This window comes from Halichoerus grypus, chromosome 5, assembly GCF_964656455.1.
Source record: "Halichoerus grypus chromosome 5, mHalGry1.hap1.1, whole genome shotgun sequence".
Classification (NCBI taxonomy): Eukaryota; Metazoa; Chordata; class Mammalia; order Carnivora; family Phocidae; genus Halichoerus; species Halichoerus grypus.
The window spans coordinates 141,691,963-141,716,812 of record NC_135716.1 but is presented as its reverse complement, the minus strand read 5'-3'; the positions used below and the strand labels follow the sequence as shown (position 1 = coordinate 141,716,812).

The following is a 24,850-nucleotide window of genomic DNA, read 5'->3' as shown; positions in this document are numbered from 1 at the left end:
TTGCCAAGTACACACAGTAAGTAGGTGACAGAATTCAAAATCAAGGCTGTTTGCTTCCAAAGCCTGTGGTGTCAAAATAGCAACAAGGGAGCATGGGACCCGCACATGAGAGTTTTTGGAGTGCGTCCCTTTTTATTCTCTCACCTAACCTGGATGGGAGTCCCATGAAGGTGGGGGGCCATGTCTGCTTCTGTTCACCACTGAATCCCCAGCACCTGGTACCGTGCTTGGTACCCAGAGGTGTCCATAAGTATTTATCAATTTGACATTGTTAAGCCTCCATCATGTGAGGTAGAAAGACACTGGCGTATCCTGGCTTTGTCACTCAGAAGTTGAGTGACTGGCAAGTTACTTCTTTGTGCCTCAGGTTCCTGATATGTAAACAAAACAAAACAAAACAAAAGGAAACCATCCGTTTCGGAGGATTGTTGCGAGGATTAAATATGTTCAGCGTCTTGCTGCACAGAGTCAGCCGTCAGTGATACTAACCCTTACATGTATTATTAATATCCCTATTGCAGAGATAAGGAGATCTGGGCTCAAAAGGAGAATGTTCTTAGGCAAGGGCCAAAGGGAGAACATGGCTGAGGCAGGACACAGGTTCCCGTCTCTGGACTCCAAGGCAGTCCAAGGCTTTTTCTTGACCTTACAATGCTCAATAAATGTCTATGGACTGAAAAACGTGTCTGGCCGCTGACTCAGAGCCAGAAGAGAAGGTACCGGTACAAACCAGTTCTCAGAGTGCCCATGACTCCTGCAGGGGAGACCTTTTGGGAGCCCCCTCCCTGGGGGTTTCAGAAGACAGGGGAATCCTTACCTACCCCATGAATTCAGAGCCTCCTTCAGAAAGGAAAGGATGCCCTCCCAGACTGAATCCCTCTGGCAAGCACCTCCTCTCTGTCTCCCCTCCCTCAGGAATGTTCCTGTGAAGGTGAAACATGTGAATTCTGAAAGGGAACAGTGAACGGTTGCTCTTGTGCATTGTTATGCAAATGATACACAAATTGGAGTCTTAAATCTGGCCCTAATGATGCCATCCTGCTTTGTCTTCCAGCTTCCCTGACACCCATTCTGAGATGCACCGTACAGATGTTAGTTTATTATGTACACCAATAACTCACTCTACATGTCAGCGAGGTGGGCTGTTAGCAGCCAGCATCTCAGCCCTGATAGGGATGGAATGCACCCTGGGAAAGATGTGTGATTTAAGCTCTCTGCAGCCCACAATTCAAGCGCTTTCTTTTATCAGGGCCCAAGCAGCAGCTAATCATGTGACGGAGTGATGGCAAATCCAGAAACCACGCAGATCCCACAATGAGCCTGATTAAAAGCTTACTTGAAATTTGGAAAATAATAATTTTTAAAAAATGATAACATTAAGAAAAAAATCTCAAGATGCACAAAGAAAACCAATTTAGTTCGAGCCAATCCTTCATCCTCAGAAGGATTAGAAGAAAGGTTCTGCTTGATGCTAAATGTGGAGATGACTTTGCAGCCAAAACATAAAACGTCCCGCTAATTATTCTTTCAAGCTTCCACATGTACTTTACTAATCTTTTTCCCCCACTCTAACAGCCACAGATGTAGGCTTAATTCAGTGTGTAAGCAACAGAACTTGTTTAAGTTCAGCGTGTCAGCTGCATCTCTGGTGTTTGCTGCACTGGGACGGGTGACGTTGGCAGGGCTCAGAAATGGAAGTCACGTCAATCATGTGTGGCATTAGCCTTCCAGGAGGTAAACTGTCTTTAGCATATCCCAGCCAATGCACTCCAGGCAGAACAGTGTGGTGTCTTCAGAGAGTTGCTCAAAGAAAAAGAGACAGCTGAAGGAAGAAGCAAAGCAGTGATGATATAAAACACCCTGTCCTGCCTAAGGATCCGGAAGATGCTCATTCCTCACGATGGATCCAAGAGAAAAATAGTAAAATAGACGGTACGATAAAGTACCAATTACATGGAAACTAGACACTTCCAAGTTCGGATTCATTTTTATGTCTCAGGGGCCATCTTCTACTTCATTCTTTCATGTATCTGTCCATTCGTTTTCTTTTTTTATTTATAATTGAGTAAATTATATCACTTTGTAAATATATTGCCTACACAGGAGGTACTGAGCACCTACTAGGTATCGAGCACTGTGTATGGGACTTAGGCAAGTAGCAATCAAATATCCTATTCTTCAGGAAAGGGAAGAAGAGAAAAAGAATTGCTATGAAGTGAGTGCCTACCACGTATCAGACACTGTGCAGAGAACTCTCAGTATTCCTTCTGCCCTGAGTGGTAGATATGATCTCCATTTGCACGTAAGAGATCTGAAGCTGAAAGTTTGACTAACTTGCCTAAGATCCCATCGCTAGGAATAGTGGGGCTGGGGTGCGAATCCAGAACGGCCATACTCCTAATTCAGGGTTCTTTCCAACCCCAAATTACAAGTGCCTAGGATTCATAGATCATGTGATTAATAACTGCAATGCAAAGTGAAGGTGAAAACTGCTTAAAAAACAAGTGGATAGAGGCACACGGGTGGCTCAGTCAGTTAAGTGTCTCTTAACTCTTGATTTTGGCTCAGGTCACGATCTCAGGGTCCTGGGATTGAGCCCCACGTCAGGCTCCACGCTCAGCAGAGAGTCTGCTTGATATTTTCTCTCTCCCTCTGCATGTGCCCCTACCCCCCCCACTTACACATGTGTGTGCTCTCTCTCAAAACAAATAAATAAAATCTTAAAAAAGCAAGTGCATACAATATTATGGAAACTTAGAGGAAAAAGATGTGACTAGTGTGGGGGTGGGGGGCTGGTGTTGAGGAAGGAGCTCTAGAGGAGCAAGTGGTTGACCTAGGTCTTAAAGGGGTTAGACATATAGTGATTAACATTTGAAAAGGACATTTATAGGACAGGGGACAGCTTGAGCGAAATCCTGGAGGCTATAAAGCTTGGAGTATGTTCAGAGAAATCGTAGTTTCGAGTGTGAATAAAGGTACATAAAAACGAGTTTAGAAATAAAGTGTAGGCTCAGACTGCAGAACTTCTGATATCATAAAAGGCATTTTGCATTAAGAAAAGTGGGGAAAACTGGTTCCATCTGTCACTTGTAGTCAACTTAGAGAATGCTTAGTTTTATACCAGTCTGAGATGTATCAATGCAGCTAAAAACAAACCTCTTTGTTGAATTTATTCAAACCTCAGCTTGGCTCCTGGGATTAGAAGGCCTGTGTTCAAGTCCCAGTTCTTGAGCTTACCTAGTCAACAACCCTGAGCAGCTGCGTCGTGGTGCTTGCTGATTTACATCATTCTGAAAGACTCACAGCCATAAGGGTTGGTCAGGTTAAGCATCATGTGCCAATTACGTAGCAGGACAATTAATGGAAGCAGTTAACAAATACCCATTATATATTTATTTATCCAACGTATTCCAGAAACTATGCACACACGCTTACTAATGGGAAATACATAAAAAATGTTCTCATTTCCACCCCAGAACAGCTCTGAAAGCGAGATAGCATGATCCAACTTTACTGTTGAGGAAACCAAGATCCAAAGAATTTGACCAGCTAAATCCAAATCATATTCCTAAAAAGTAGAAAAATGCAGTTATTCTAAATCTAGTGCTCTTTCAATATCTTGCTATTTCCTCACACTTGCCATTTAAATTGATGGTGGCTCTCAACCTGCATGCTGCCGAACATTTCAGGAGTGTCCAACTAAACAGCGAGCAATGTTCCAACTTCATTTATGTTATAGGCTGCATATTGTCAGGGGAATGCTAAAATCCAGGCATTGTGTGGGTATGGCTTACTTGGAATCGCATATCCTTGGGATTCAGCCTATCCATTTTATAGGATAGGCAACTGTTCATAGGATATAGAGTTGTTAGGAGGATAAAATGAGACAATGTATGTGTAGACCTTTTGATAATATAAAATACTATTCCTGTTTCAGAGGAAAAGTTAGAAAATTTTCTTTAAGATAGTTTTTTGTGCACTTGTTCTGTGCTTCTGTTCTCCACTACTATGACCTAAACTTCCTGGGTGTTAAAAGTGTGTTCTACTTGTCTTTGACACAATGATAGCACCCAGAATAGCACATGCTACTTCTAGGAAACCCCTGAATTTAGTGAATTAAATTATCATTCCTCATACTTCATCATGATGATGATTGCTAGAATTTGGGGGGCACTTACTCTGTGCCAGACATTGTGTTAGGGGTTTGGTATTCATGAATTCTTGTGATTTCTATAACAATTCTTCATTTTGCAGAGAAGGTGACAAGCAGAGACAGGTGAAGAGAACTGTTCCAGTTCACACAGCTAGTCAGTGCCAGACCTGGGATTTTTACTTTGGCCGTGTGGCACGTGTCCCCACGGCAGTACTCTGCTAATAAGGCTTGTTCAGAATGTGTGCACAGTCCTAAATTGTTCATAAGCACAATCACCCCCATCCCCTCATCTGTTCCTCATCACAATCCCATAATGTAGGCAGGATTATTCCCACTCTAGAGATGAAAACACCAAGGCTCAAGGCTACACACTTGATTGAGAAAGTCACTGTAGTCCTTTACTACGGAAAGAAGCATGATGCTTTGTCTTCACTCAGGAAAAAATACACATTATCTGAAAAACTCCAGGAATTCTCAGAGCAATTACAGAGCCTCTTGCTACAAACACAACAGAACCTTCTTCAAAGCACCATGCATGCTTGGAAGAGCACACACATAAAAGCGTAATTTGAACACTTGTCGGTTTTACCCCCTTGTTGCAAGAGAAGAAGAATGTTTATGCACCAAAAAAATCTAGCTGCATTTCCCAGTTTAATTAGTTTTGTCAAGTGTCTGCAATGTCGTTTCCATGTTAATTTCCCCATATCCCATTTCAGTTTCTTTATATTCCACTTCAATTATTTGCTTAAAAATTGAGAGAGTCACAATGGCTGTGTTCAAATTCCACTCAACTCAGCTAACATTTCCTGATGCTCTGTCATGTCCTCGCCCTGCAGAGCCTTCAGAAAACCACGGCTTCCCCTCCCCCTCCACGCCTATCACAGACATCCCTAATCGATCAGCGCCCCTTCCTCCACCCCACACTATCCTGGGAAGTAGAAACCTCGTCATCCTCAACAAGGCTTGTCCAGGCAGCCACTCCCAACGGATGGATACAGACATGAGACGATGAAAACTATCTGCCATCCAAGTGTTCAGACACTTTCTTGCAAATTCCCTTCCCATTTGATTCTCATCCGGTAGGGGGATCTCGGGTTTGACACAGAAGGTAGCTGCGGCTCACAGAGGTGAAGGGTCCTACCCACGTTAGGTATCCCACTCATGAGAATTCTCCCTGGCTTCTCATGTTCAGTGTAAAATTCCACTTTCTGACCACCTGGAGGCCTGGCCCAGCATGGGTCTGCCTTCCTGGCCTCAAAGGGGGAGTGCAAAAGGGAATAGAGGGAAAGTAATCTCTGCCAGGTTGTTCCCATGTTAGCCTGTGGAGCAAACTTTATTCTGTGCTTTATAACTGCAACAGTCAGATCCAGAAAGAGTCTTTTTATTTTATTTTATTTTTTAAGATTTTATTTATTTATTTGACAGAGAGAGAGACAGCGAGAGAGGGAACACAAGCAGGGGGAGCGGGAGAGGGAGAAGCAGGCTTCCCGCTGAGCAGGGAGCCCGATGTGGGGCTCGATCCCAGGACCCTGGGATCATGACCTGAGCCGAAGGCAGACGCTTAACGACTGAGCCACCCAGGTGCCCCCGGAAAGAGTCTTTTTAAATCAAGGCCCAACACCATCTCCTTTAACCTTTCCATCAGGAGTCTTTGAGGTAGCCATTGTCATCCTCATTTTGTGAGGAAGCTGAGGCACAGAGTGGTTAAGTAATTTGCTGAAGGTCACACAGCTAGTTTAGTGAAATGCAAGGTGCAAACTCAGATCTTTCTACTCCTATAAGCCCACTGAATGAATTGTTTTTTCTGATCTTCCCTCTCTTCTGCCTTTAGAACATAAATATTTAAGGTAATCAAACAAACAATAATTTACTTATTTTATGTCCTTTTTCTTTACCTAAAAATGTTTTATTGAGCAAATGTTTTATTAACAAATACATGGCTGTGTGTTTATATATTTAACAAATGTTCTCTGAGCCTCATACAAGGACCGTAGGGTACAGAGATGAGTCACAGACATTTTCTGACCGAACAAAGCTTACATTCTGGTGTGAGGATAACTGACCAGTCAGAAGACAATGAAAATACAATATGGTTCTGACAACAGAGATACAGAGATACATCTGACTTCTGGACCCTCTCAGAAACAACCAGGGTAATTATTATAGCTGCCGAAACAGACAACCCTCAGATCTCAGTGGCCCAGCGCAACTAAAGTTTATTTCTCATGTCACAGTCTGATGTGTACTGGGAGGCTCTCCTCCACGGGATGACTCAGGGACTTAGACTCCTCTATCTTGTACCTCTGCCATTCCAGGGGCCTCTTCAGAGTCCTCTGCTGGGTCCCCCCCACCTCCCAGGCTGGCCCACTAATGGTCAGGAAAGGGGAGGGTGTGGCAGATTGTGTGGTAAGGTTTAGAGCCAGGCCTGGAAGAGAATGTACATCCTACAGGCCACCATCCACCAAGCCAGTCTGACCTCCGAACCTCTGGGGTATACTGACTAGATGCTTCCTGCTCCTCTTCCTTAGCACATCCCCAACCTTCCTTAGACATGGGGGCCACGTGGCTGGGTTCTGGCCCTGAGTCATCCCTTAGAAGAGAGCCCCCCCCAAACCACTTCAGATTGTGATGTGAAGATAAACCTTTGTGGTATTAAGCCATTGGGATCTTAGAGTTATTTGTTACAGTAGCTTTTGCGAACTTGCCCTAAGAGAGGTCCCATTTCCTTTACTCTAAAATGGAGAGGATAGTATCCTGCCATGAGGATCAAATAATAAAATGAGTGTGAAAATTCCCACGTGATCTAAAGTAGCATGATTACCATGATTCATTTTACCCCAGAAAAGCAACTGGAATCCCAGGTGTGGAGACATCATGGGATGCTAAATGGGAAACCCAGGCTTTTTCAGAAGACCATGGCAAGTGCTGGCCTGAGCCATGCACTCCATAGGTGGTGGAGTTTTCCCTGGGCTTCTTTTCATAAAAACAACCCTATACACATGTATTGACTCCTTAATTAAGACACAAGTGATCATCCCCAGCAAAGGGTCTGCCACACAGTAAATGTCAGACAGAATCGGGCAAAGACTCCTTCCCATATATCTGACTGGTTGTTTCCAACTCAACAGTTGCTCTCCGCTTCTGTCCCATTGACCCACTTCATGTGAATAATGTAACTATCAGTGGCGTGCTGGAGCCAGCTCACAGCAGCTCAGAAGACCGTACCCTGGCTCAGCTGGGCACATCACCTGCCAACGGAAGAGGAATAAAATACTTAAAATGCTTCCATCTTTGTGTAATATTACTCGATTTTATAAAAGCACTCATACGCTGTGGATGTTAATCTGCTAGGGGTCACCGTGGGTGAGTCTAAGCAGTCGTTGCCATGCTGTTTTGGCAGGGAGGGAGGTGGAATTCATGGACTTGGGTGGTTTGCTCTGTGCCAGAAAAAGATGGCGGGGGCAGACGTGGCTCCTGGGCCCTGGCTCTTCCAGCCCACTGCTGAGTCATAGTACTTGAACTATCGTACTGCGATAGTATCTTGTCCCCATAAATTATAATTGCTTGTTGATAAATCTACCTTGGTCCATCCCATGTGAGAGTCTCTTGATAGAAAATTTAGAGGGTTTCCATTTTGGTGCCTCAGGAGTAGAGCATGTTGGTGACAGGCAACTGGTGGATGTTTTATAAATGGTTGTTTAATGAACAACTGAATGATGTCAGTGAATGGAGGGGATGGGTCTACCTGACTGACAGGTAGGGATGGGACACAGAGGCTGGCAGGGTAAGGCCTGGGCCCCAAGAAAAGGAGGGGACAAAAAAAAAAAAGAAGAAGGAGAAGAAGAAAGGAGGGGATATGGAACAGGGAAGCACTGGCCACTGGACACCAGCTTCAGCTTCTTGATGGTATTTGCCCAGGGCCTGCGCTAAGCTTGGCCTTCACAAACCTACTGTGAGTGTAATGCCTTTTAATTAGCAAGATGACAGGCTCCTTTTGTGAATCCAGTAAGAGAGCCAGAATCCAACAAGAGGGAGCAGGGAGGCAGCTGCCCTTCGGTAGCCTTGGCTTCAGCTCTGCTGGACTGACCAGGGCCAAGTGGAGCCCACAGGCCTGAGACAGAGACCTGTGTCTTGGCCCTTCTGGTCCAGCACTGTTCCTTTGACTCTGTGGAAAAACTGTCTTTCCTCTTCAGAGCCCACCTGGCATCTCGTCTGGCCTTAGGCACCCGTTGTTCACATCCCCCTGAACCCCTCCGTCCACCCCCTTCACCTCCCTCCTTACTTCTCCACACTCTTGGCTCGTTTTCCTATATCCATTTTGCCCCCCAGGCCTGACACTTAATTCTGTTTCTTGGCTCTGAAGTCTGGCTTTACTCCTTGGTCACAATTTATACTTCTGATTATGCTGCCCTTGGCCTTAACTGGACAAATATCTTGTCTCATCCAGCCCCGCTACCACAAACACCCCTGACAAACACGTCCTGAATAAGGACCCAGCCTCTCTGGCTTCTATTATCCCCTCCATGGAGATTGTGTTAGTTATGATGTTTGTGTTCCCCACATCTATTCTCCAAAATGATCTGTCTGGTCAGTGTTTACTCTGTCCTGGCTGCACCTTTAAATCACCCTTGATGCTCCCCGAAAATCCAAAATCTGGGCCAGCTGCAGGCTCTCTTTCTAAAAGTCTCAGGGTTCATTTGCCAGCACTGAGAATCACTGGTCTAAACCAATCAGTTAGTCCCACTTCCCTCGTAAGGCAAAGGGGCTGAGCTTAAATCCTTGGGCAAGAGACATCAAGGAGAAGATGGGGGACTTCTGCAAGAAAGACACAGACAGAGGTGCAGCCCTTCCTCAGCATCAGGATGCATCATGTCCAGAGGTGAAGCAGAGAATTGAGGCTGCCACCTTGCAGCAGATGAAGGGAGACAGCCTGAGGCAAAGCCGACCCATGAAGGATGCAGTGTAGGTGGAGACTGGATACTGAGTCCAGTGAGGTGGAAAGACCTTGGGTCCCCAACATATCCTTAAGCCAACGAACACAACCTGACCTCAAGTCTTGGCATTTAATGATATAATACAGATCTTTATTGTTTAAGTCAGAGGTCAATATTTTATTTTTCTGTAAAAGGCCACAAAGTAAATATTTTAGGCTTTGCCAGTCCTACAGTCCCTGAAAGAGCTATTCTGCCCTGGAACGTGAAAGCAGCCATAACAATACATAAATGAATGGGCATGGCCATGTTCCAATAAAACATGGTTTGCTGAAACAGGCAGTGGGCTGGATAGAGCCTGTGGGCCATAGTTTGCCCATCGCAATTTTAAGTCATCCTGAATCAATGTTTTGTCACTTGCAGCTCAGGGTGATGCAAGTATGATTTTCTACATCACTGACCCCTTCTATCCTGCTGAGCCCCAGATGTACATCCTCATGTATCCGTTCATCAAATCCTCCTTGAGGCCCTGCAGGCACATCCAATTCAACATCTTCAGAACTGACTGTCTCTAGGTCTGCTTCTCCTCTTGCATTCTCCACTTAGCAAGTGGCGCCATCACCTTGAGCCACTCAAACTCAACTCCCATCTCATCTTCATTTCCTCTGTTGTCCTTAGTCACCCAGCCACCATGTTCCATCAGTGCTACCTATATCAGAGGGTGGAGGCCCAGGAGTTCTCAGCAAGAGGCTCTTTCCGAAGTCAAGCTTCAGCAGCCTGGGCCCTGCCCTCTTCCTCTCACATGGCTCACCTGAAGGTGGGTGATTGAGGAACTCAACCCTAGGACCGGGCGGACCTGCATTAAAATCCTGCTGCGACCTCAGACAAGTCACCCAATCTCCCCCAGCCTCCACCTCCACCTCAGCAACTGGAATTATGCTGCCTACCTGCCAGGGTGATCCAGGGGTGAGAAGAAGGGGAGCATGGAGCACACCTGAACCAGGGCTCCGGGGTGGCAGCCATCTTCCCTGCTCGGGGCGCTCATAGGCCTTAGCAGGCCCTCCAGTTGGGGCTGGCAGAGGAGGGTATACAAGGCTCTCTTAGTAGCTCAGGAGTCTGAGCCCAGTGCAGATGGAGCCCTGGCCCTCCTTGGGGCCGCTGCCTTCTCTGTTCCAGATATACGGCTAACTGCTTCACAGGTACATTACATTGAATCATCACTGCCCTGTGGGGCGATTATCCCTAGGTAAAGAAACTGAAGCTTGGAAAGTTCAACACCCTACAGCTGGCAGGTGGTAGAGTTAGGACTTGAGCCCTGGTTTTCGGGCTCCAGAGTTTTAAGCGTTTAACCATGCTACCACTCTGGTTCCTGTCTTCCAACCTTATCCTGCTTATTATCCGATGGGTAGGTGACAGTACTCTGATGGCATGTGTCCCCCTAACTTGTTTATCAGGTCCTCCAAGTTTAGGGCTGTCCCTCATTCTTGTTGGCTGCTCCCTACCCCTCCACTCCTCCAGCCAGGTGCTCGAGTAACAGCTAATGTCTGCATGCCTACCTGCTCAGCTAAAGCTTAAAAGACTCCCATCTACAGGACAACTAGCTAACAGCCAGACACTGTGCTTGGCACTTTAACTTATCTTATTTACTCTCCATAATAATGCTTAGGTAGGCCTCATTGAGTCAGTTTTCAGAAGGCTCAGAAAATGACAGCTGTTGAGTTTATAGGTGGAATTCACAGATAAAACTGCTCACAATGCCTGTGCTTTTTCCTCCATTCCAAGTGCTCTTATTCCCCAACTCAGCCCCCATATTCCCTCTCTCTTTCTTGTCTCTCTCCCTCTCTCCTTTCCTCCCTCCTTCTCCCTCTGTCTTGCTGGCTTCCCTTTGGTGGCTGGGGCTACTCACCAGCTGCCAGCATCTCTGGATCTAGCCTGTCCTAATGACCACAGATCATAGAGCTCTGAGCTCTCAAACCCTGGTTGCCTAGTAACAAGACCACCTCCCTTGTCCCTCCCACAGCCCCCAGCTCCACTCCCAGCTGGGAATAATAGACTTCTGGCCACTTCTGTTACCCTTCAAAAATGTGCATTTAACCAAGGTTTTTAGTATAAAATCACTGGCCACTAGAGCCAGGGACTCAGAATGGGCATTTTGCCAGAGGCCAGGACCTTAGAGATATAGCAGACAAGAAAAGGCCTGGGGACCAGCTGACCTGGACTTGCTAGGACCAGGGATTTATTTAACAAATGTTCACTGGGTATTCAGATCCCAGCCATAATGCACATTACTAGCTCCCCACAACGAGCACTCCTCTATGGGTTTTGCTGATACCATGCCATCTGCCTAGGCCCGTCCCTTCCTCACCACACCCTAACTTTTTTTTGTCTGGCCAACTCTCACTGTTGGTCCTTCATCCTATGAGAAACTTTGACTGCCCCCACACCCCATCACAGGTTTGAGTCCATTTTTGTGCTCTCATACCAAGTGTTGACATCCATCAACTACTCATCAGATGGTACTGGAATCTGTTATGTACGTGGCTGTCTCTTCTACAAGCCTAGGTAAGTTCTGCAAGGGCAAGTAATGTGGATTCTGCAAATCCTAGTACAATGTATGGGGCCCACTGAGTGTTTTGAGGATAGGAAGACAAAAGAAGAGAAGTTAGAAGGAGAAGGAATAGAAAAAGGGAAAAGAGGAAAAGAAGGAAGGGAGGAAAAAACAGAAAGAGGAAAGTTATAGAAGAAGATGAAGAATGAGGGGAGGTAGGGAGGTAAGAAAAACAAAGCAGAGGGAAGAATGGCATGCAGTCTGCTATGCTAGGTCTTAAAAGGGGGTTACAGAGATGAATAAGACCAAGTCCTTCCTCTAAGAGAGTTCACTGTCTACTCATGGAGATACAGTCGGGGAAGGATGGAGAGAGTTTGGAGAGCAGGCAGGGAAGTCCTGTGAGCTGGAGTAAGCCAGTCGCAAATCCCAATTTGGGACACTATGCCTACCCATTTGATGGATTTCACACCAGTAGCACCTTCTTCTGGATTTAGTGACACTGATGAAGTTATAGCCAGGTTAAGCATGGGTTTAGTAGATAGATTCTTTTTTCCTACAATCTTATCCAGAAAGCCTTAAATACCTGATGAGCACTGCCTAGTACGTGCCTTGTACAGAGTAGATGCTGCAATATTTATGGAATAAACAGAAGGTGTAAAAATTTATTAAATACAAAATCTTATTTCAAGCATCTCACAGGCATATGACTTGATTGTTGAATGGTTAACTGAAGAGTACAGTGTGATTCCTGATACCTTCCACAATGCCTGACACACAGTAGGTAAATATGTGTTGAGTAAACAAAGTTTCAACAGTGTCTTCATCATTGTCTTAAATTGCCATCCCAATTCCCCATCCCCTGCCTGGATCTGAAAGGAAATGGAGGCACCTTATAAACATTCCTCAACAAGCCCATTTTACTACACTGCACATGAGATTAGCAAGGTCTCAGTTGCCTTGTTTAAATGATACTGAGTTTGAAGCTTTACTTTATAGTTTGTTTCTCTAAGACACGGAAACATGTTCAAAAATATCTGAGTCACTGTATCTTTACAGAATCAAAGGTGTTCATTGTTTTCATAATCATTTCCAGTTTCCAAGCCACACTGACATTTCTCCCTCCTCCAGACCCTTTCCAGCCTTCCCCGGGAAACTCAAAGCAGTACCGGAGTTGTCAAATTCCTATGGGCAAGGTTCGGGGTTAGAGATGATGCATAAAGAAGGAGAAAAATCCAATTATGTGATTACTGCCTTGGAGATTGGGCAGGGGGATGAAGGTGTCACTTAAAAACATTATTATTCTGTAGAGAGGCAATGGGATACAATGGAAAGGCTGTAAGATTTGGAGTTAGAGGACCCATATAAATCTCAGCTTCACTACAAACGAGTTGTATGACTGTGAACTAGTCACAATCTATCTGGGCCTCAGTTTCGTCATCTATAAAATATAATAACCTAAGAAGCTCTAAGATGTTTCCCAGCTCTAATATTTGGAGATGCTTAAGAAGGCTCAGGACATTCTGATGGCCAAAAAGTGAAGGGTGATTCAGACTACTAGGGCAGTTCACATTTTATTTATTTTTAAATTATGGGAACGTTCTTTTGGCCAGCGACAGAGGCCCCGTTCACTGCTGGAACAAATGCCCATGACTTCAAAGCTATAACATTAGGTATTAAATTTAGAAAACAGAAAAGGAATAAAATTGTGCTTTCCTGCTTATCAGCTTCTGGCCTTATTAACAACTTTTATGCCACCAGTAATGTGGTTGATCTTTTAACCACAGAAGTTAAGACAATACTTAGCATAGGAAGAGGTGAATAAATTGACATTTATGACCTACCTATTATTAATTACTATTTATTCAGTACCTACTATACATTAGTTACTAGGTCAGAGATATTCCTTACATTATCTCATTTCACATCTATACATGCACCATGAGGTATGCAATTTTTCCCCATTTTACAGATGAGACATCTAAGACTCAATAGGATATGACTTGTCCAGTGTAATATAATAGTAAGGTAAATTTGAACCCAGGTCTGTCTGATACGTGGACCAATATTTTTTCCATTGTTATCACTTCTGAAATATTCCAACTAAGTAAAGGGCTCCCAATCAGTGGGAATAATCAAGTACCAATTAGGGATGCTTTAAGAGGGATCATTGCACTGGAGTGGATCCTGCATGCTTGGATGGGATAACCTTGTTAAGTCCCTTCCAGACTGAGAGTCAATGATTCTGTGACCTTAGGTCACTGCAAGTAGAGTAATGAGAAGCAAAATTCACTAAGCACCCACCCCCCAACTGCAGAGGATTTGCAATGTGTGATCTCTTTTTCCTTTAATGTTTCCTACAACTATCTTTCTTCCAAGAATACTATCTCTTGCAAATTCAGAAAAGTCCATATCCTGACCCCTCCTGACTGCTATCATTGTTCCATTCTTCTACTGACCCACTATAACCACAGAATTATTATTCTGCATTAAGACTGGTCTGTATAACCCCAGGAGGTAGAATGAGGAATGTGAAATTTAACTCATTAGCATAGGAAATATCCACCTGTAGTCCCAGGCAACATTAAGCTAGGCTGCTCTGCTTGATAATGAGCCCCTCCTTTTTCCTGGATGTGTTCAAGAAAGTGCTTAAATACCACTTTTACATGAAACCATGGCCACTAATCACCTAAAATAACTCTTTCTTCTGCTTTTTTACAGCCATTATCTCTAGAATTCTTGTAAGGAACTTTGAATATATTTGAGCTTCCTGGCTAGACAATAAACTGAGGAGAGAGACTATGTCTCTGTGTAAAGAACTCTGTATAACAGAATGCTCCGTAGGAAGAACTCATTGTCATCAATGGCTTCATCATTATTAGTATTTAATCAAGGGAAATTCCAACTATTTCTCCAACAAATGGATAACTTCAACTTAGACTGGGTCTTCTGTGAATGGATCCCTCCAGGAAAAGAATAGAGCAGGTCCTGTAGGCAAACCCTTCCCCTCCCAAGGTGGCCTGATAGCACAGCTGACCCCAGTGAGAAAGTGGGTAGAACTGCTGAGAACAAGGGGTCTCCCGAGAAGACAAAGACCAGAATTCTGCCAGTTCCCAAATGAGGTCAACCAACAAAGCAAGTGTTGCAGAAGTGAAGTTTCCATAAGAAAAAGATCATTTGAACATGTGACCCAAGCACAAGCCAATGGCTGGGAGGCTGATGGAAAAGACTGGTTTGAACACAGCATGTGGTAGAAACCGGAAGTCCCTCCAGGACTAATCTTTCTAGTGTGTTTGTCATGCACTGGGCCCAGGTGCTGAGCACGTGTGTATAACCTACATTGCCATTTGCTATGTGCCAGTCGCTGTTCTAAATGCTTTTTACAGATAGACCCTTCACTCTATGAGGCAGTTAGGTGATATTACTACTTTACAGATGACAAAACTGAAGATCAGAGAGTGGTAATCTGCCCAAGTTCACATGATTTGCAAGCAGGAGAGCCAGGACAGAGCCCCAGATATTCCAGATAAAACCAGTGGGGAGGGAGACTTCTAAAGAAGAATAAATTCCTATCAATAAGAGTAGATGGGGCTCCATAGGATTTAGTGGAAAAATAATGATATGCATTATTTTAAGCATAAGCATATGATACCCATAGCTGAAAAAATGGGGGAAAACATGGGATGTGACCAAAAGACCAAAACAAGGATGGTGACAAGAAGGCAACTTGTATTGTCAGAGCAGAACCGGACCAACAGAATGGAAGTCTATAGGCAAATGTAGGAGTGGGTACAGTGGAAAAATCAGAAAAATCAGGTAAAATGAAAGCAGGGAGTAGTGGACCTAAAGGGGCAACATGTAATGAGCTGGATCAATTCTAAGCAATATGAAGCATCAATTAAATTGAGGTGATGTGAACTTAGGAGTTGAGGCTGCCATTATGCTCAGAAGAAGCTAAGGGGCTGGGGACCAGAGGCATAGAACAATTGGTCAAGATAGTCTTCTTCCTCTTCTTATAAAACAAAGCCATTCCCAACAGTCTAGAGAAGGTGGATTCCAAGAGGTTGGCAGAGGGTTCATCTTGCTAGGGAACTCGAGCTATTAGCTGTCCTGAGGAACCTCGAGAGAGCCCATGGGGAAAGCCCTTGATAAAACTCTTCCTCAGAAGCCAAGCCTCTAACCTCAAAGCACCTGGATGCCTTGAGGATATGTTGGCTCTTGACTATCCTGGAGATCACACAAGGGCTCTCCAAGACATTAAGTGCCAAATAATTGCCCCATGCAGATTTCCCAACTTAGTCTGCTGGTAAATCACAACTGATATTCAAGAAGCTCCTCTTTGATTCTCAGCTCGAAGGACAGAAATGAAAAGGAGATGCCTGGGAGGTGCTGGAGAGACCCAGTTAAGGCCATCAGGAAGCCAAGTGCAAGTCCCTCCAAGTGAGATTCAAGTGAGCAGGCTTGTGTCTTGAGAGGGCGGGCCTGGATTTCAGTCCCAGAGCTGCCTCCAGAAACTCCAGGCAAGTCCCTTCCCCTCTGAGCTTCAGTAAGAGGACAGAACTTAATGACCTCTAAGGTCCCTGCAGTTTGCCTGTTATTGTCATTACTATCCATACGAGTGTGCTAACAGACACGACTCATGATGTATTTGAAATGTGCTTACTTTCAAATTTCCTGCTGTCCCTTTAAAATAAAACGAGTTATGTTAAAAGCAAAACCCTTATCTTTCATGCAGTGAAGTATTTGTTAGTATAATAATATAATGGCTGGGACTTGCTTTAAAATACTTAAGTCCTGGGGAAACTAGGTCCTAGGTGTCCAATTCTTGGTTTCGTCTCAGGACACGATTTCAGGGTCGTGGGCTTGTCGGGCTCTGCACTCAGTGGGGAGTCTGCTTAAGGATTTTCTCTCTCTCCCTCTGCTCCTCCCCCCCCACTCGTGTGTGTGCTCTCTCTCTCTCAAATAAATACATCTTTAAAATAAAATACTTGAGTCCCTCCCCCTACATCTACTTAATAGATAAAATAAAAAAGGTGAAATATTGTGATTGTCCAAACTGGGTAAGGGGTAAATGGGAGTTTATTAGAGGAGTCTCTTCACCTTCATGCATGCTTTCTTTAAATTTTTCACAGTAAAAAATTAAGAAATATATAATAAAATAGAATATAAATATATTCAGTAGTACAGTCTCTCCCTGACCTTAGATTAAAACTCCATGACTTTCCAGCTCACTCCTAGGTAACAGACAGTTCTACAGGATCTTTAAGTCACAAATGCAGTTTCAGTTCAGAAATGAGAGTGTCCAGTCCAAGGTATAAATCAGGCCGTGACCAAGATTTAGTGCTGATCTGACATCTCTCAGTTCTGGCCATTTTAGAATGGAGACTCAGGGAAGTAAAGGGAGAGGGCATGGCTGGCTGAACTACATATGGTTTCTAGCCCTCCTGCTCCCTCTTCCCTCCCCCCTGCCCCAACCAGGGGTGACAGGTAAGAAGGGGGGAGGGAGAAGAGGTAAGACAGGTCTTATTCGTACTTGCATAGTAAGCAAACTGGCTTTAGGGGCTCTGGGTCTTGCAGATTTCCCAGGCTGTCTCCTTGTCTAGTGAGCAATTTTGAGGACTCTAGAGCAGTGCTGTCTCATAGAAATATAATGCAGGCCACATATGCAAGCCGCATTTGTAATGTTCAACTTTCTAGTAGCCACATAGTAAAAAGTAAAAAAAAAAATAGGTGAAATTGATTTAAATCATATTTTACTTAAACTATCTATTATTTCAACATGTGGCTAGTGGCTCCCATACCAGACCACACAGTTTAGAGGTCTCCATCCCTGGAGACGTCTTGCTAGGTGACCTGATCGTACATCCTATCTTGCCAGTGAGAGCCCTGGTTTAGTCCTGTCGCTCAGGCTCTATTCTCACTAAATTACTTGGTTATTAATGTCCCTTTTCCCTCTCCCAAGTGACCCTGTTTGGATGATGAATCATACTGTCACCCTGTCTATACCTCTCTATCTGGGAGGGAACTGGTGGCTCCTTCTTCTCATTTCCAGATGCTCTACCTGAAGTGGGTTCAGGCCATTTTTCCCCTGGATCAAGGGTCAGCAAACTACAGCCCACAGACCTTAAAATGGGTACATTTTTAAAAGATGGAAAAAATGAAGATTATGTGACATGGATGATACGCCTCCTGTAAAGCCTAACTTACTACCTGATCTCTTACAAAATAAGTTTGCTGACCCTTATTCTCTATTTTCTGGAGTGAAAGGAGGTCAGATCCCAGTTGACCAAACTCCCACCACTGTTCCCTCTGGGACTGAGGTGGGGAGGCAGATCCTTTACCTCTTACCTGGTTTGAGTCTAGGAGGTAGACCCATGTTCCGTGATGATAGTCAGTTGGGACTCAGCAAGAACATTCTGGAAGGAAATCTCATCACTCAGCTCCCTTTGCACTCTCTCAACCCTAAGCCATTTCCTCTAGACATCTCATAATATAATTTGGCACTTCCCTTTGGAATTTCTTTTCTGTTATTTCTTAGTGTCTAATCAAAATTTCCATTTTAAGCTCTGGTTCCTATATCACCATCACCACCATCATTCATCATGTGTTTCCTTGAATAGCCTGAGTTTGTTGGCGGTAGGATCTCTTTTGTCTTATTTTTGAATCCCTCATAGCACTTAACACAATGCCTCACACAGCTTATATCCACAATAAACATTGTTTGAACGAAAGAATTAATGATAATTCATACACTCAACACTTCAGCCCAGCTAAACAACTCAAAATTCTCTAAAGACACTGACACCTTTTCCCCGTGTGCCTTTGTATGGACACTCCTCCCTTCCCTTCTTGTCTACTATTCTCCAAGATGCGGCTCAAATAAAACAATCATACAATTTTATTAAAAATTAAAACTCTCTGATACCCTCAAATGGCAAATTATAGTCCCAGTAAAACCTTTCCACATCCACCCTAGTAGAATTTAGCACTCCTAACCCACAGCCAGTAACACATTTCTCTCCTCTGGTACTTAAAACAGTGCAGCTTGTCTGGATGTATAATTGTCTCTCCCACAGATCTGGGCTCTGCCTGTTATGATCACCTGGAAAGCCTTTAAAATATACTGATGCCTGGGCTCCATCCCAGACCAAGAGAATCAGGATCTCCAGGTTGGGACCTGGGCATTGGCATTTTAAAAATGCCCTTCTATGATCTAATATGCAGCCAGAGTTGAGAACCACTGTACAAAATGGGGAGCTACCAGAAGGCAATGAATGTAGCTTCTCTCTGCAACTCTAGTTATTAGCAAAGATTACTATGGAATAAATAGTTGTCAAATGAATGAACTATGAACCGTAATAGAAATATAAAGAAAAATTTATGTCAGTCTATTATAAAATGTTGTGAGATAAACAACTATATATTAATCTAATGACCTCTGATTAATTGGACAGGTTTATTTAACCGTATTAAACACATAAAATGACTAGAACCTCACGTCTAACTAAGCAGTTCTACCAACTGTGGTAAACTTGGCCTTAAAAGAAATATAGATGGCCCTGCAAAAATATGGACATTAAGGCAGTTCATTAGCATGGTCTCTAACCAAGTCCAAAAGACAGACCTCCAAAGACCCCTCAGATAATGTAGATATATTTCAAGGTTGTTATCCTACAACTGTCAAACCCAGTCTCTCCTTGCCTTCGGCTGTGAAATTTATACTTGAGACTGGCAAGAGAGTTTTTTATTAATATGTTTGCCAAACGACACTCTCAGCTCTCTTGTAATTATGCTGCCTGTTAGTGGCATTAGGTACAAACATATCTCTTGGTTTTCACTTGTTAATTTGTGCCTCTCCTGTATTTAGAGATAAATCAGAAAATTGTTGATGATCAGGGGAGGACAACATGAAGGCTAGCGTGTCTTTGCTGGTAATTAATCTGCAATGAGCTGGTGTCATACAGTGGAAAGATCACAAAAGAAGCTCTGGGTTTGAGTTGGTCCTGATCACTTACCCTGTGTCCTTGGACAGGTAAGCTCACCTCTTTGTACTTTTGTGCAACCCATCTCAAAAACAGAAGGTAAAAAGGGAATCTATTTCAAATGCCCAGCAGAGTTATTGTGTGGGTAAAACAGGATGATAAGTGACAAAAACACTTAATAAAGTATAAACATCTATGCTAATATGCTTGCTTCCTTCATTCAGTTGCAAACACTGTCTACACACCTACCGTGTCAGGTACTAAAGGAATACAAATAATAATGATTCTTGTTACCATTGTTATTATAGGGACCATACCACTATAATGAAGTCCTTATTATGATATCTTGTGATGGTTAATTTTACATATCAACTTGACTGGGCAACAGGGTGTCCAGATATTTGGTAAAATGTTATTCTGGGTATGTCTGCAAGGGTGTTTCTTGGTGAAATTAACATTTGAGTTTGTAGACTGAGTAAAACAGATTTAGTCCTCGCTAATGTGGGTGGACCTCATCCAATCAGTTGAAGACCTGTATAGAACAAAAAGGCTGAGTAAGAGGGAATTTCTTTCTGCCTGACTGTGCTGGCTTTGGACATTGTTTTTTTTTCCCTGCCTTCAGGCTTGAACGGAAGCACTGGCTCTTGCTGGGGCTGAAACCCACTACCAGCTTCTGGACTGGACCTACACATCAGTTTTTCTGGGACTCCAGCTAGCCAACTGCCAATCTTGAGACTGGGTGAGCCAGTTCCTTATAATAAGTCTGTGTGTGTATGTATGTGTGAGTGTGTATAAGAAATATTTTAAATATAAACAAAACCATTAGAATATATGTGTGTGCATGTGTGTACACGTATATTCTATTGGTTTTATTTATACACACACACACACACACACACACACACACACACACACATCCTATTGGTTCTGTTTCTCTGAAGAACCCTGACTAAAACACATCTATGGCAATATAAGCACTTTTGGGGGGGCTTCAAAGATAATCTTTAAATAAAACTCCTTAAATTGATACCAATATTTTCAGTGCATCCAATAGAAGTCGTCACGTGAGTCAGTGGTTATTGAAATCAGCTGGCCAGCTTTAAAAAACATTGATTCCTAGTCCCGAGACCAGATCTTCTGAATTAATATTTTCAGGAGGCAGAGCCCAGAAATCTGGATCTCTATCAGTCTTCCTAGTATTTCATTTGACTAACCACATTTGGGAACTTTCCATCTAAGTGGTTGGACTGAGGGAACTAGAAACCAAGCATTTGCCCTGGTGTCTGAAATTCCATCACCTCAGGTTCTTACATGTGGTTGCTCTCTCTTGTCTCCTGCTAAATACGGATATGCTAGAGAGATAATATATGAGATCTTTAACCATAAATTTAGGGTATATTTATCCTGAACTCAGCTCTGAGTTCCTCCTGGATCCAAACACCTTTGAGGTGTCCCCATAGTCTACTTAATAAAATCCAATCTCCTTTCAACTGTATTCAAGTACCTCCAAAATATGACCCCTGGATGACTGCAGCACCAACATTCCCCACAATAACCCACATACACCCCACAGTCTAGCTACCACAGATGTTCCATGGATCCTCTTCTCACCTCCACCTGGAAAATACTGTTACTCCTGACCCCCGACCCCCAGTTTTAGCTCAAATGGTATTTTATTCTTGCAACTTCCCTAATACCTCTCCTACAGACTGTTTTATATCCTAGCCACATGTATACATGTCTCCCTTCTTGAACGGGAACTTCTTGAAAGCAGAGGTCCGCTCTTCGTGTCTGTGTCCCCAGAGCACTGAATCAGACACACACAGTAAGAGTCATATATATTAATTGAGTTGATTCAGGCTATTTTCATACATGGTCACCAAAAAGAAAAAATTAAGAAGTTGGGCATTTCGTAGCAAAATTTGGAAATGATATGGAAAGATGGCATATACTATAGGCCAGGCAGCACAGTGTATTGATTAGAATGCTGAGGCTTTGCAGAGAGGGGTGTGGGTTCAATTAACAGCTCTCCTATGTTTTTAGTGATGTGATAGGTCAAGCCACGTCACCTTTTGGTGTCTCAGTTTCTTCATCTGTAGATGAGGATGATGATGGTATTATCTCCCAAGGCTGCTGTGAGGTCTAAATATGCTCAGAACTTGGCATATCATCAGATAGTACCCCTATTCACATCAATAAACTGTACTTGCTTTTGCCTCTTTCTTATTATTTTAGCAATATTTTAGCAAGTGAGCACAGGCTTGGACAGTGGAAGATTCCTATTTTATAGGTGAATAGAAAAGCGGAAGAGTCCTAAAGCTAACTTATCTGGTGGGCCATTTCCATTTCTGAAGGGTATTTACCTCAGGGGGGGAAAACAGCCAGAGAGTTATGTCCCCGTCTTCCATGAGTTGCCTCTCTTTCCTGATGGATTTCCTTAAGGAATATAGATCCACAGGAGATTTATGTGTGTGCCCTGTTTCCCAATAGTGAACGCAACTTATTTGCCACCACTAAGCATTCATTCTCTTCCTGGAGGTCAATTTGCAAGGTGCCTACTCCCGCCAAGGGCAAGATTGATAGAACAGCAGCTGCTGACTTGACGCCTAATGTACATGAGGCTGGCCTCCTCTTTGTCTCTGGCCTGGAAGAAGACATGCGCCAAACTCTAAAATCATCCTTGGAATTGAAAAGTGATCTTAGATACCATTTTATCCAATCCACTGTCTGGGTATCTGACAAAGCTCAGGCCTAGATCGGGGGAAATAACTTAGAATACATCACAGAGCTGTGGTTGCCAAAGGCCACTTGTCTGTGACAAAGGCAGCCTTGTTCTGGGTGAAATGGGACAAAGAAGGACAATGTTATAAGGCTTTCATAAAGGTGAATGGGGTGGATTTTTTTAATCCAAAGTTAAGTTCTTCACACTTTTATGATGTTAAGATTACTTCTCTTTATAAGACCATAATGGTTCATGCTGACTACTTTCTTGAATGACCTTACCTGGGTAAGTAAACGTAGATAACACTATGTCCTTCTCCACTGTTTTGTTGTTGTTGTTATTCCTTCAGTTGGCTGTTTTGCTGGTCTATAGTTTCCCTAAGAGTTTGGTACTCTCTGATGTCAAGATTGAGAACAGGAGCTGTGGAGTCAGAAAGACCTGAACTGTTATCTTTGTTCTTCTTCCAAGTTGTAGCACTTTGAAAAATTCATTTAACTTCTCTGGGTCTCTAAAACAGTCACAGTAACAACAATGCCTACCTTATAGGATCACTGTGCAAAGAAGAGATACCAGATGGTAGGTGGTTAGCACCGGGCCTGGCACAAAGATGGTGGTAGTGGGGGGTTAAATAGGTTTTTCAGAATTCAATCATGTAGACAAAATGTTTAAATGAAGAGTGAACACAGAAGGAACTAAAAAGCATTTAATTTCCCCATGTGGGATTATTCCTAGATGTAGCCCATATGCTTTGAGGACTGCTGTTTTTGGATTCAGACAGAATGGATTTATATGCTACTAACCTGAGTCATTTTCTGGTTGAATGATTTTAAATAAGGCAGGTAACTTCTCGCAGCCTCTGTTCCCTCATACAGTATAATACAATCTCCCCTTATAAAACATCAACACAGTATGCATTTTACACACATCCTTACTTAACATACACAACAACCCCATAAACAGATACAATTGATTATCGTTATTTGCAGTAATGTTCTATAAAGCTGTGTGAATACTGAGCCATTGCTCCTAGGGGAAACACAGGGTTAGGTTCCTGTGAGCCTCCGGTCACAACAATTTCATCAATTGATCAATACATACGTTGATTGATGTGTGTTTCTGTTTAAAGACACTTTATTTAATACATGGTTGATTCATTAACATTGAAATCATGGCCAACAGCACTGTAACACACTCCTGAATGAAACTTATCTAACACATGTCTTTTCTCCATAAAGCATATCACAGCCTTCTTATGCTTATGAACACAAGATTGTACTTCAACATTATACTTGGGGTTCAACCATGGAAAACAGTGAAATCACCAACAAAAGGCACACAAAATGTGAAATACATGGCACTAAAAAGACCTCACAAAGGACACCTGTTTACAGTACGACTGCCAAAACAAGAAGGCAGAACTTTGCCTTGTGTGACTTCAGCTGGGAGTATGCATATTGGGCAACTCATATTTTTGTTGCTCTGTGCATGTCTGCTAATGACCACAAAAGCACCACCAGTATTGATCTGGGAATTACAAATAAATTTTAGTGAGTAGTTGGGTTTGCAAATTAAGAATCTGCAAAAAATAAGAATCAACTGTCTTGTTCCGTGCATGGACGAGGAATCTGATCCTCAAAGAACTTACTTAATACAACTAGTTAGTGGCAAAGCTGATTTGAAATTGGGTATATATGTTTTCAAAGAATGTTTCCACATTCTTTCCATTACTAACCCAGCACCTAGCTCTGCTTATATCACGGTTACTCGGCCTATGAAACAGGAGTACCATAAACAGATCACAGAAAGATGGTGACGATCAGATTAGCTGATGCCCTTGGAGGTGATTTGTAAACTGTAGAACATTACACAGATGTGAGAGTTTTATAAGTAGATTCAATTTAAGTGAAGTTTCACTATCCAGTATTAAGGCTGACAATAATGAGCTCCCTGATTCTTCCATAGTTGAATGAGACCCAGATGAGAACCAGGACCTTGAGAGGTCCATGGGTGGATAGCCCATATCCCAGCAAGCAATGAGAAGCTGGTGATTCAGGCTTTCAACACAGCCTCAATGGGATTGCTCTTCTAGGAGTCTGAGAGCAGAAGAAGTGCTTACAGTATATTTTAGCTAAAAGATCAAAATGCAGGCTGGATGCACTAAACAAAAGTGTTTCTGATGTCAAGTCCACTTATAGTTGCTGTTACAAAAATCCATCACCCAGACCACAAAAACATCAACAGGTGCAGCACTGGCCAGCACTGTGGATATTGGTGAATGGGGATGTTGTCTCAAAAAAAGATCTTGAAGCTGCTTGCTGTGCTTTAATGAGGGAGGGGGCTTGGAGCTGGCTGACTCTGTTAATTATAAAAGGGTATTAAATAAAGTTGAGGCCAGACTCATCCAAAATAAGATGAGAAGAATTAACCATCTCTGATTAAAAAAAAAATTGGTAAAAAGAGAGAGAAAGGATTTAAACATATTCATACCCTTTAACTCACTAATGCCACTTCAAGAAT

At 43.1% G+C, this 24,850-nt stretch overlaps 1 protein-coding gene across 7 annotated transcripts in view; it reads right to left on the bottom strand.

Annotated features, from left to right (window-relative positions):
- DAB1 (DAB adaptor protein 1) overlaps window positions 1-24,850 on the bottom strand; it is a 1,108,242-nt gene that overhangs the window by 892,098 nt on the left and 191,294 nt on the right. For 2 of the 7 annotated variants that reach the window (XM_078073084.1, XM_078073083.1), the window contains exon 2: window positions 22,615-22,753. The exons of the other annotated variants lie outside the window; for them this stretch is intronic. The gene's annotated coding sequence lies outside the window, so the exon portion shown is untranslated. The remainder of the gene's footprint in view (window positions 1-22,614; window positions 22,754-24,850) is intronic. 7 annotated transcript variants of the gene reach the window in all.